Here is a 13614-nt window from a genome sequence, read left to right on the forward strand (position 1 = left end):
TCATAGAATCATTAGGCTGGATGTTGTGTTGAGGGACATGGTTTAGTGGGAGCTATTGGGAATAGGTGAACGGTTGGACTGGATGATCTTTTAGGTCTTTTCCAACCTTGGTGATTCTATGATTCTATGATTCTATGATAAGTTTGGAAAAGACCTCTAAGATCATCCAGACCACCAACCCATGCCCACTCTGCCCACTGACCACATCTCTCAGCGCCACAATTCTGCATTCCTTGAACACCTCCAGGGATGGTGACTCCCTGGGCAGCCTGTGCGAGTGCCTCACCACTCTTTTGAAGAATATGTTTTTCCTTATATCCAGCCCAAAAGAAGACCTAAATTCAAATGCTTGAATCATACTGTCATAAACCAGAAATAAATAACATTCCTAGTGGAGTTGAGCTCCTAAAACTATCTTTACTGACATGGGCCTATCTGACTTGGAAAGAAAAATCTACAGCAGAGGTAGGAACTGCTTGATTTCAGTTCAGGGTCTTAAGTGTTTGGCAGCACAAGCCTACAGAGCAAGAGGTACCCGATAGCCCATTCTTTCCTTCAGAACCCACAGTACAAGTTTAAGCATTAGCTCTTGGTGTTCCCACCTGATGCTAGAGCAGGACAAAGCAGGGGCTTTAACTGTGACATGAAAGCAGTGGGGATGTCCATGAGCCAGCCCAGGTGGACCATCTGCTCCAAAGACGTGGCTAGAGGTCAAGCCAGCACACCTCAGCTTTCTAAATTGAGCACAGATCAGTTGCTTGCAGGGATGGAGGTACTGCAGACAAAATGATTATGGCTTCCAGTAGCTGAGACAATAAAGGGATGAAATTCAGCGAGGAAAGCACACAGGAGACCCAACATGACATAAAACAATTATCATTGACCACAGCTTTTGAAGTAATCATATCTATTCTGCATCATGTTAATACAAGGAAATCTCAGCAGCTGGTATTGGGCCCTTACTCATTACAACATATCAAACTGAAAGTTCCTGTAAGTAGGAGTAAACCTTGGTCATGGGCACAGAGCCACTAACCTTTTCCCTTCAAACTGTAAGAAAATTCTCACGGTTTGGTTTTACAGCAAAACAATAGTCAGCAATAAAAGATAATCATTTCCTAAAGTGAAAAAAAGCTCAAGGGAGTTAGAAACAGTGATCAATACAATCAGAAAGGCTCGTTTAAATTAATATACATGGCTACTAATTGGACTACAAGTTGATCTATTTTAGCACTTCTATAATCCAAAAATGAGTGTGCTTGCAATATTCAGAACAAAATACATAATCCTTTGAATGCTTAACCTCAGACCCACTACATTCACCTAGAACCATCTACCCTCTGCTTTGTCATTTCATTATTAGTGTCCCCTGTCATCTTTGTTTGGATATGTGATTTCAGTGCTCCTGAGAAGGGCATTGCCAGCTCATGAAACCTGTTGCTTACACACAGAAGGTCATGAAAATATTTGACTTGCTGCTTCCGAGATTGTTACTGCACCCCACCTGAAAAGAAGCCCTGCTGCCTTGCAGGGATGTAGAGCAGGAGGAAAGGTCATCCTGAGATGGATTAGAAGGTCAATCTATCTTTCCTTGCAGGAGAAGGCTCCAAGCTGGGGTGGGAGCAGAGCCAGCCCAGGGAAGCACAGAGGTTAGGGTCATCACTGGGGTTCAGGGAAGGGCAGCACACAGGGCCACCACTAAGGGACATCCACAGGATAAGGAAAAGGCCATTGAGGCTGCTGTGAGGAATGGCACTTACAAATAGCACACTCTGTTAATGAAGAGCATTGTAGATTTGAATAGGTGTGGCCAGTACTTAATTGCATTGCAAAGAACTGAGGTAGAATGTAGGTCATTTCCATTAGTTTGAAGATCTTCTATCTCTCATTATACAAATGCACGTGGTCTTAATCCACTTGCTGTGAATGTAACTCAATAAAATAAAATAAAATAAAATTTTTTTAAAAAGTGCTGAAAACTTTCCTTAGTTTGCTGTATGGGAATTCACCTGTTTTATGACCCAGGCCTTATTTTGTCAAGTGCTGAAATCAACAATTACACTGATGCAGAAGCAATGACCAACTTAATATCTCAGTCAGTCTGGGAATCATTGATATAGCATGCCTACATTAAGTATATTGTTATTATATTTTGCCTCTTGACTTAATTAAAGTCTTTTTTAAGAGATGCTGTGTTAGTAACAACTACTTTCCCCTTCCTAAAATGAGCCACCTTGTCTGGTACAGTAATTATAACATCACTAAATCAGTATTCACAGTCTGTCTTTAAGTAATTCCCATTTCTAAGTGAAGTCTAGAGATGTCTGTGGCTAGAAATGCTAGTAAGTTGTGCCCCTGCTTTCTTAGGTCAGAAACACTTAGACCACAAAGCAAACCCCTTAATCAGAAAACTATTTTAACTCTCCACTGAATGATACAACAAAACTTTGCATTGAAGGGACATTGTCCTCAACTCTGCCAAGATGCCACCATCTCAAGAAGCACACCAAGATACAGACAGTAACTTTTCCAGTTGGAAACTGTGGCTGAAACCAGTCACTTCAAGGTAGGAATGGGACTGAGCTGCCTTGGTAGGACTATTTGGATCCAAGAACTTGTCCCAGTTTGGCAGTAGCTTCAGCTGATATGTATGAGGAGTTTTTCCAGGTGACAGCAGATAACAAAGAATAGCAGTGCTGTAAAACATCAGCAGCTATGCAGCTTTTGCACAATGTCTGGACTAACTCTTTCATTTGGTAGCATCACCTAAATTCACAACCCATGATCCTTGACATGACCTCTTCCTTCAGTCCACTGCTGCTGTTGTTATTCTAGGGAGAGGAGGAGGATGTGACTTCCTAGCTTTGGTGACCTGTAGCCACTAATGGGAGTACCTGGCAGAGGGGATACGTGGGCTCAGGCAGTCATGCCGTGCCATTAGTGAAAGGCTCAGCCTCAACCTATCAGCAGGACGTCTGCTCTCTTGCTCCTTCACTCCCTGTCAGCTTCTTTCCACAGGTCGAGAAAGCTTTACCTATGATTAAAAAAGAACTTCAGGTACAAAAGGCAAAAAGCTATTGAAAATTCAGTGAAAACAGAGAATAAAAGGAGAAAAGTTCAGTGCCTGTGCCTGACATCTCAGAATAACAGCAAAGTCATTAGGGGAAAGGGCAGAGGAAGGCAGACCCATACTTTTCACAGCATCCTTTTTTTTTTTTTTTTTTTTTGGTAGCCAAAATCCTTTGAAATCTGGACCCTGCTCTCTAATACTTACATAACTCTGTCCACTCAGCTCTCTCACATCTTTCCTAACACTGCCATGATACCAAAGTCTAATCTAGGACTTTTCTCTATTCCAAAACTCTTGCTTGGTACCTAATGGTGTACCTACATACACGCACACCCACACATTTATGCATTTTATATAAATAAGACCATTTCGTCCAATCATTAGCTCATCCTCACCGTGCCCACTGACCGTGTCCTTCAGTGCCCCATCTCCACGGTTCTTGAGCACCTCCAGGGATGGTGACTCCACCACCTCCCTGGGCAGCCTGTGCCACTGCCTCACCGCTCTTTCTGAGAAGAAATAACATCCTAATCTTCCATCCCATGGACAGATCTAAACCACCCCATGCTATTGCAGTAGACAATTGATTCAATCTTTGTCATCTCATTTTATCACATTTTTTTTGCAAACTGTAGTAATTTTCAGTTTGCAAGTCTTTTTAATGCAAGCTACTTACAGAAGAAAGGCACTAGAGTATCAAGTGCTGTGGGATTGCCTAAAGGAGAACAAGAATGCTGGTGGGCTTCTTTTTCATTGTTGTGTATTTGATTGTTTCATCTTTTCTGTGTTTTGGTTATTTTTTTTCTGTTTGCTTGTTTGTTTTTGACATAATTGTGTCCTCACCACATCCTTCTCTTTCCCATCCCAGCCAGCTGCTGTCAGGGTTTATTAATTGCTCTGCAGTTATGAGCTACTAGGATAACTGGGCTGCTAATATTGCATCCTTCACACTGTGTATCACATCTGACTCCTCTCACCATTGACATATCATGGGAAGAACTCCCATTAAAAACAAAATAAAGAGAAAAAAAAAAAGAAACAGAAAATCCTGACTTTGTAAGAGAGATGAACTAAAATTAGAACTGTAAATTTGGGCCTTTGTTGGTTCTCACTAGAGAACGGGTGTCCAAATAAAATTCCTGAAGTATATAGGAAAAGATGAGGCTGTCTCCTGGCACTATTTGAGGCAACAGTGCTGTAAGAATTATGGATTGGGTAAGGTTTCTATATTGTTAAAATCTCAGTCTAAATCCCAAATATCTCAGTTTTTACAGAGAGCCTGTAACAATAGTGCCTGAATTCCTGCTGGGTATTTGAAGACATTTTATGGACTAGAAAGTGAGGGATGGAAACCAATTAATTTTCCCAGGCTTAAAAAGGACTGTGACAGTGCCAAGAACTGATTTTAGATTGGAGTCTCAACACGCTGCCTAATTGCGAGCCCATCTTTCCCCCTCTGGACATGGCTTTCTATAGTCTCCTGCTATTTTCTCTCTAGCACATATTTTTTTCCTTCATTCCCATCAGATAATTTATGATGCTTTCAAATTTTTACTGCTAGAAGTCAGGGAACACCGTCCCTGGACCTCACAAATTTAATGCCTGAATTTGTTTCAGGAATAATAATAACACAATGTTGTATGCATTTGCAGAACTAAGATATTTCTGCCATCTATTTCTTTGAAGTTTTTATTGCTCTTTCCCTCAGAATTTATTCACTGTGGCAGCAATGGAAGAAAATGCTTTCTTCTCATTCAACTTCGTATAAGAAAGTGAGAAATGGAACAATTACAGGATGATAAGCAGACCCTGAGATACACCAGTCAAGCACCTACAATCAAGTGAATACGGGGGCTAATTAAATCAGCCTTCATTTTCTAAGCTCATTCTGTGCCTCTAGAAATGCTTCATTTGTTTTGAAGGGAGAAAAGAAAATGGAAATAGAAAAGAACAAGAAAACTCATCGCTACAGCAAGCTAAAATTTCTTCTAACAAATTAAAAAATGCATATTGTTCTGATATTCTGTTCTCATCCTCGCAGGAGAAAAATTCTTGATCTAATAGAGTTTAAAGCTACTACAATGGTACCCTGAAACTTTCCAGTGGTTACAGTGTTAGAGACTGTGATTTCCATTTAAAACTGGAACAGCTGTGGAGAGCAGAGACCTATTCCTCATGAGTTCCTTATGGATACCAAAGTATCCAGCACTCCTTTCCAGTGGCCTGGCTTCTAAAATCAGTATTTCAAATATTTTTCTTCAGAAGTTGTCTCAACAACATTTTCGAATTCGCAGTACTGGTTTCCTACAGCCCCAAATTTCACTTACTGGCCTTTGGCTTAGCTCTTCAAAAAATATCCTCTAGAAACCATCTGGTTTCTCCAAAACATTCATATTGTGGAGCAGAGGACATTTTGTTCCTGTTTTAGCGTGGATGACAGATTGTCAGCATGACATAATGCAGGAATGGCTGTCCATCCAGGTTTGCACTTTAATACCTTTAATAACTGAAGAGGCAATTCCACTGGATGCACGTAAATGGAATATGAGCAAGTCTTACATGGCCCATTTCATTTATTGCTATTGGATGTTCATAAAATTGTGGATGAGTCCAAAACAGAGGAGGATAACATGGAGGGAATTGCTATTAAAGTTACATTGATGCTGACACAGTTAGGGGGAACCCTGAGGTACTAAGATATAAGTGAAGAATTATGTGAGGTGGTGAGGCTCTGGAACAGGTTGCCCAGAGTTGTGGTTAATGCCTCATCTCGGGAGACTTGGAAGGTGAGGTTGGATCAGGCCCTGGGCAAGCTGATCTAGCTGTGGTGTCCCTGTTCATTGCAGGGGAGTTGGACTAGGTGCCCTCAGAGGTCCCTTCCAACTCTAGGGATTCTGTGATCCTGTAATTCTAATTTCTGCAATGCAGAAGTCAGCCTCTAAACAGAAATGCTGGCCAGTTCAGGAGCATCAAAGTTGAACTCATGCCTGGTTTTGTTCAGAAGTGATTGTTTCCTGTAATTCCGTGATCTTTAGAAACAGAATCATTGGAGTTGGAGAAGATCACTAAGATTGGCTGCTCCACCCATCATCCCATTACCATCATGACCACTAACCATGTCGTAAGGGATGTTCAATTTCAAAGCAATTGGTTCAGATAGCAAAGAGCACCCATTAGATGAAGAGCATTGTGCTGAACCCAAAATACTAATGTGGAGAGAAAAATAGAAAGAATTGTGAGCTCTGTAAAATGTCAATATGTGTATAGATGTAATTTCAGAAACATGGGAGAGAAGAGAAAGTACATTTAACAAATGTGAAATAACCGTCCCTTGTGCAGAAAGGTAGTTGGGTTAGTCTGGGAAAGATCTCACTTCAGCCTACGTTACCACAGAAGGTGCAATTTACTGAATTCAGCATATGCAATAATAAAGACATTTTCTGATGGAAGAGAGGGAGCTCGTTTTCCAAAAAACTATGAGCTACACCCACAAACAACTGTTGACATTAAAAAAAGAATTATGCACATAAAATACAATTCTGAAAACCTGAAGATTTCCACTCTAATCTTTTAGAAGACAGAACAGAGGGAAGTAAGCTAAAAAAACCCAGCAGCACAATCTAGGCCAAAACTTTTGACCCCATCCTGCTCTAAGTACATTTAAATTGCTTGATTTCATTGGATCTTCAAGTTTAGACTGGTTACAATAAAAAACCCTTAGAATTCCAAAGAGACAAATAGAAAATAAGCTATGAGAACTTCAACATAAAGAAGTAATTGCCCTTAGGCTTGTCTTACCCAAATAAATGTGCAGCTAACATGTTCAAGTGACAGAGGGGAAAAGAAAGACCACTGCTTCAGAAAGGTGCCTTAAATATAAAACAAATTTCTGTAACAAGAGTCCAAGCAGTTGAGAAAGAGAATATATTCATTTTCTGCAAAGAGTGTTCTCAGCCTGCAATTACTGAATCAGAATCTAAGTACCCTAAATTATCTTTAATTGGCTCAGCATTATCAGGCCTTCAACAGCACACTAACTCCTCACCCCTTGACCACATCTCCATATACACATACAGAAGATCTATTCATCATCTTGGATGCGAGATTGCCACTAAGAAGGGTAAAAATGGCTGGCACTTCCACCCTGCCAGCTTGGATCATCACCAGGCCACAACACAGTCCCAGTGGGATGACAAGGAGTGTTTGCAGCAGAATCATAGTGTCGAAGTAGGAACAGGAGTCTCATCAAACCATGAACCAGACCCATACCTATTATCATTTAATTATTTTTCTGCATCTCATTTCCATAATTCCAAGGTTTCAGTTTCTCTGCTCACTAAGGACAAAGATTAATTTCAAAAGGAGACCAGATGACCACGGTAAGCACTCACATACAGGAATGTCAGCTTGGATTTACACAGAAATGCCAACTTATATTAAGTACAGTCTACCTAAGGGCTGAAATTCTATGTAAGATGTGAAAAAGAGGAGCTCTGCTGAATAGGATGTGATCCCAGAATTGTTTAGTAGGAGATATGGTTTAGAAAGAGATATTCAGCAAAAGCAATGGAGTTAGCCCAAAATGGAGTGTTCCTTTGAGGGATTTCATATGTATTTCATTTCCCTTTCTTTCCCTACTCCACTTATGCTATATTATCAAATGACTGGCGAGGACACTGCACAGTGGTGTAGAGCCAGTAGGGTCTTGTCTGCAGAACTGACAGCCTGCATCTCCAGCTGCTCACTGCCAGGCTGTCACTCTGCATGCTGACACAAGACGTGCAGCTGGCCAGGAATTCCAAGGCCATCCTTAGTGTGCAGAACAAGTTAAGATTCCTTAGGAGAACTTTGGCTGCAAAAGTTGCACTGCCGTGCTATGGCATCCTGCCTGCTCCTTGTCACCAAAATGCAGTAAAGCTGTCCTCTCTCCTCTCAGGGCAGCCATGCATAATGACTAAGCAGCTTTTGCTACAGCAGACCTGCAAGCTGTCATGAATCTGTGTGGTGGCAAACTTCTGAGCCTCTGACAGCTGGTTTATCACAAAAAATAGGTGTTGGATCCAGTGTGAACACTCAAAACCACTGAAGAAGTCTTAGCTTTCTAAGGCTGAGCTTTACTCAGAAAATAAGCTTTTCTGTAGAGAATCTCAAATATGCCAGGTAAGATTCAATGAAATGGATGGGAACAGATCTCCTTCTTGCCACCCATGCCTTGCACCCACCTGCTGGGCTGACCTTTAGTCAATTCCAGAGTGCTCCCAGTTTGCAGCCAGCCCTGTGCAGCTCCTCTGAGCCCTAAGGAAAACCGACTTTCCCTCTTTTTTGAAGTCCAGCTGGGATCATGCTTTTCTCAAATCTCCCAGTGCCTTTGTCTTCTTTCTTTCTCTCCAGGAGACCACACTGAACATAAGCCTTCCCTGGGTACATGTGCACTTTTCCTAAAAAGCGTTCCCATCTCACCTGGAATCGGCAGCCAGAACGGGCAATCAAGCAGTCTTCCTCCCCACTGCCCAGTTATGAACTTCAGACAAAGAATTGAATCCAGCACAAGAAGACACAAACCAAGCAGCTCCCACATCTCACCCTGCCCACAGCTAAGCTCTCAGAAGCAGGGAGCCATCCCCTACAGGTCTCTGTTCCTGCCATTTGAAGATTAATACACTTTTTAGACATGTTTCTATGGGAACAAGGCTTAAAGTAGTCACGCTGTCTTCTCATCTTCTCCTAATAACTTGTGAAGCCTTTGGCTCATCTCAACCACATGTTGGCAGATGAAAAGCAAGACTCAGTGATAATTTAGTTCCTCAAGCTTAATGAGTACATGGGGCTGAGCAAGTAACATGGAAAGAAAGTGTACTGTAAGTGCCTTGGCAAATGGAAAAGCAGTAGCCCAAGCCCACACATTGAGCACCAACTACGTGACCATTGTATGAGGTCTCTATTCCCAAGAAAGAAGGCAACCATTGGTGTCAGTGCTCAACAGGCAGACAAATCCACAGGAATCCAGGTTCCTTCAGTACACACAGTCTGCTCAGGTTTTTTTCTTCTCTTTCAATAACTATAAGCAGCACTTGATTCTGGAAATCCTGAGGAATGAAAAGTCATCCTGTCTGCCTTTAATTGTTGCTGGACAGGGCACCTTCTCTGCTTTTAAACATGTTCTTTTCTTCAGGATTCTCATGTCCCTGGCAGTGTTCAAGAGGCATCTGGATGAAGAGCTACGAGATACAGTTTAGAGGCTTGTGGTAGCAATGGTAGTGGGAGGAAGTTGGACTAGATGATCTTGCAGGTCATTTCCAGCTTTGTGATTCTATGATGCTATAATTTTTTTGAGGTTTGGAGTTCTATTTTGTGGATTTGTATAGTCTATGCAAACTTGCATAGATACACCCTATCTTTTGTTCTAGTGATGTTACCAGACAGTTAAAACTGGGAATATCTGTGTATTGTTGCTATTTCATTTTTATAATCCTGGCTCTACCCCAGTCCCTGACATATTTGCTATAGACTGTAATAAAGTTAGAATCGCAGTTCTGCTGCGTAAGGTTCATCAGCATTCAGTTACTGCTTTGGACATTACTGAACTGAATCCCAAATGAAATAAGTAAAGTAGCTACAAACCACTCTAAAAATAATTTTGACTTCACACAAAGGCTTCTAATTTTAGCAACAAATAGGGTTTTATTTTCAGGTGAGTGACCCATGTCATAAACAAGATAGAAGGTAATAGTGAGTATATCTTAACAGCATTGTTCACCTGGGGATGCTATGAAGGTATAAGAATGGCATAAGTAGCTTTTTCCCCTACAGCAAGTACTCAGCTGAAGGAGCAACTGGAGCGTAATTGAACAGAGGCATAAAAGCTGCTCTAAGTCCACTGGCTATTCTGCCTCTCGGTAATTTACAGTGCTTGAAATGGAGAATTCTTTCTACATTAGGAAGGAATTTAGCAGCTTACTGACTGAAAAGATTTGAGGCTCGACTCTTTGCAGGAGGCCCAAATACGAGCATGCAGAAGTCAGACCCACCAAGATGCTCCGAGCCCCAGCTGCACCAAGGCTGGCTGCAGCCCTCTCCATTAGCAATCTCAGGCATCAAGATTTGCCTATGACTAGGAAGAGCCAAAACTTGTGCCTTATATTTTGCAGTGCATCACTTGCCAAATTTGGACTGCTGTTGGCTCCATATGAGCTTCTACATCAAACACCACTGCTGGAGCCGCAGGTATGGTGCTTAGAGAAAGAGCCTTTCCCAGCCGCAGAGCTGCTGTTACATTCCTCATACAGCTGGTGCCATGAATCACTCCTGTCCTTCACCCTCCCAATTAATCATGCTAACTCCTCTTGTATATGTTTCTAAACAGTGACATCCCAGTCAGGACAGACTTTTATTCATGCTTGTTGACAGCAACAATAACAGTTAGGCACAGATAGATATGATGCATGACAAAAACAAAGACGTCCAAGCATTGCCCTACATTTACTCACGGAAAACAAAATCCAGTCCTCCCCCGTAAACTTAGATATAATATTGTTACACAGATCACAAATGTTAGCCTCCTCCTGGCATCCCCTCCTCCTGCAGAGTTTAGATGCAGATGATTCACCGAGGTGTTAAAAAGCCAGCACAATGTGAAACAGTATATATGAAGTGTGAGTTTTTTCTCCCATGGATTTACTCATTCCTACGATATTAACAGAGAGGAACGTCTTACAATAGTCCCACATCTGTTTTTCCTTCCTAGCTCATTTAAATTGTCTCTTGGGTATCCTAACCTACTTTCTGAGACTGTACAACCGCCTTTTTTGTAGCACGCTTACTTTGCGAGTTTTCCTTTTATAAAGAGGTTGAGTAGTTTGCTTTCAGCTACTTGGGCTTTTGTTATCTTCATAGATAATACACTCATTGAAACACAGAATTTGTATACTGCCCTATGTTATGAAATAAGGGGAGCTGATACAGCAGTAAAGAGATGTTTTCTACTTCATAACTTTTCACAATATCTTCTTTGAAGGAAAAATATAACAGGACATCTTGACTTCAGAGCACGAAAGAATTTTTACTTTATTTTACTTGGATAATGGATGAGAGCATTTAAATCTGAGAGCAGCCCTGAGGAGGCAGACCTGGGGGTGCTGGCTGTCGAGAAGCTCACCATGACCTTGCAACGTGCACCAACACGTTGCCAACAGCAACCTGGGCTGCATCAAAAGGGGAGTGGGCAGCAGGGAAAGGGAGGGATTGTCCACCTCTGCTCTGTCCTCATGAGGCCCCATCTGCAGTACTGCATCCAGGTCTGCGGCCCCCAGCACAGGAAAGATGTGGAGCAGTCAGAGCAAGTCCAGAGAAGGGCCACAGAGATGCTCAGCAAAAGACCCCTACAAAGACTGACCAAGGGATTTGGGCTTGTTCAGCCTGAGAAAGCTCCGACAAGATCTCATAGCATCCAGTCCTTAAAGGGAGTTTATAAACATGATGGAGGCAGACCTTTTCCGTGGCCTGATGGTGATAGGGCAAAGGGGAATGGTTTTAAACTAAAAGAGGGGAAGTTCAGATTAGATGTTAAAGGGAAATTCTCTACTCAAAAGGAGGTGAGGCCCTGGCATGGGCTGCCCAGAGAAGCTGTGGGTAGCCCATCCCTGGAGGCATTCAAGGCAAGTAGGATGGGGCCTCGAGCAACATATTCTGGTGAAAGATGTCCCTGTACATAGCATGGTGGTGAAACTGGATGAGCTTAAGAGCCCTTCCAATACAAATCATTTTATGATTTTATGAAACAGCTGTAACAAAGAAACAACCATCCAGTAAAGATAAAATGCTTTGCTGATCTGGCCATCTTCCAGACTTTCATAACCTACTGCTCAAACACTTGTTTTATTTACCCTATGGGAACATCTTTCAGGCTTCAATTGATTTTAATTTCATCCATCCCCTCAAATCCCTAACACAAAAATCCTTCACTCTAGGCAGCTGCACATTTTACTTCCCCTATATACTTCAATATATAAATATTAGTGAGGATCAGGTAGAATTTTTTCCTCTTGCTCAACCCTTATGAGCCAGATCATCAGCAAATTGTAACTATTGTGGCATATGAAATAAACAGAAAGTCATTCCAGTTGAAATTTGGTTGAGTAAAGCACTAAACAAAAAGTTTACCCCAATGCAGGAATGAGACATAGCACTGAGCAGCCAGTGACACAGGAAACATGTCCTTTTTAGAACTGTACCTTAAAGGCTGTACACTAACAGTGCAACCAGCAGTACAGTTTGCAGAGGTGCTTGCTCACTATACACTGTGCAAACACTTACAAACAGTTAACAAGCCAAGATCAAGATTTGCCTTGCCTAGGCTAAACAAGGTAACTAAGTAAAACAGAGCTATTGTTAGGCAGCTAAGATTTACTGCTGAAGGTCCACCCATTGTTTGAAAGGTTGAAAATTATTGCCAAGATTTGGAACCTCAGGAAAATACTGCATCTCTGTGAGTTGGCATAGTTTTGGACCCAAGCCATCCATGCAGCTGCATGCTGAGAGAAAGCCAGGATCTGGGATGAGGATCCAACAAGAGAAGGCAGAGAGCAGAGTAGGGACATCTCGCCCTGGACTCTGCTGAGAAATAAACAGTGATGGGGCAGAAGGCAACTGCAGCTCAGACAGCAGGCATGAGTCTTCTCACGTCGCAGGGGAACTTGTGTGCATCTTGTGGAGCAACACAAGCACTAAGTGCTTAAGGAGTCGTAGGGTAGCCCATTGCTTATCAAGTTCAGCCAGTCATAACTGTGCTGCACCTCGTTCTGTGGCATCATCACCCACTTACAGAGCTTACAGGTGCTGACATAAAATAAACACCACCAGTTTAGAGGTGTAGTATTTCTCAGTCCTGAAGGATTTCAGGATTTACAAAGGAAAAATGTCAATGAACTTAGTGGGAAAGTTTTCATGTTGAGAATTCAGTAAAAATGCACTAGAAACCCCAGGTGTGGGAAATGTTTGAATGATCACAAACACTGAAGGCCATGGGGATTTCTTGCTAGCCGTGGGGATCCAAGAACAGGGAGTTCTGTGCTGTGAAAAGTTGATTTCTGAACTGCACCAGCTATGCCAGCACCTCCAGTTCTTGTGGGAAGCCACTCCTTGGCATTAGGATCAGATACGGCTTTTGGCTGCCTATTTCAGTGACGGCGTGTATTTTGGCACAGATACACCAGTCCTGCACCTGCTGGCAATTCCCTACTGCAATATACCCTCAAGGAGTTGTTCCAAAGCCCCGTTTGAAGAGATTTCAGCATCAGAACCAGGGAAATGTCACACTTCCCCATTTCTGTGACTATGTTGTCCCTGCCCCACAGGACCCACTCCCAGGAGCCTGCAAAGAACCCACCTCAGCTGGCCAGTTGGAACTGGGCTTTCTGCAAGAAATCTCACTCCTTTCTGACTCTTTTGTCTCCAGTATGATTTCTTTGCTCTGGGACTGGGCAGTACATGGTTTTTATCAGACCCAAGGATCATGTTCTCTCACTGTAGTCTCTCAAGTCCTTTAA

The 13614-nt window shown here is 42.2% G+C and overlaps 1 protein-coding gene across 1 annotated transcript in view; it reads right to left on the reverse strand.

Annotated features, from left to right (window-relative positions):
* Positions 1-13614, reverse strand: part of GRHL1 (grainyhead like transcription factor 1) — a 290338-nt gene that overhangs the window by 46526 nt on the left and 230198 nt on the right. The gene's annotated exons all lie outside the window — the stretch shown is intronic.

Source organism: Lagopus muta, chromosome 2 (genome assembly GCF_023343835.1).
Source record: "Lagopus muta isolate bLagMut1 chromosome 2, bLagMut1 primary, whole genome shotgun sequence".
Classification (NCBI taxonomy): domain Eukaryota; kingdom Metazoa; phylum Chordata; class Aves; order Galliformes; family Phasianidae; genus Lagopus; species Lagopus muta.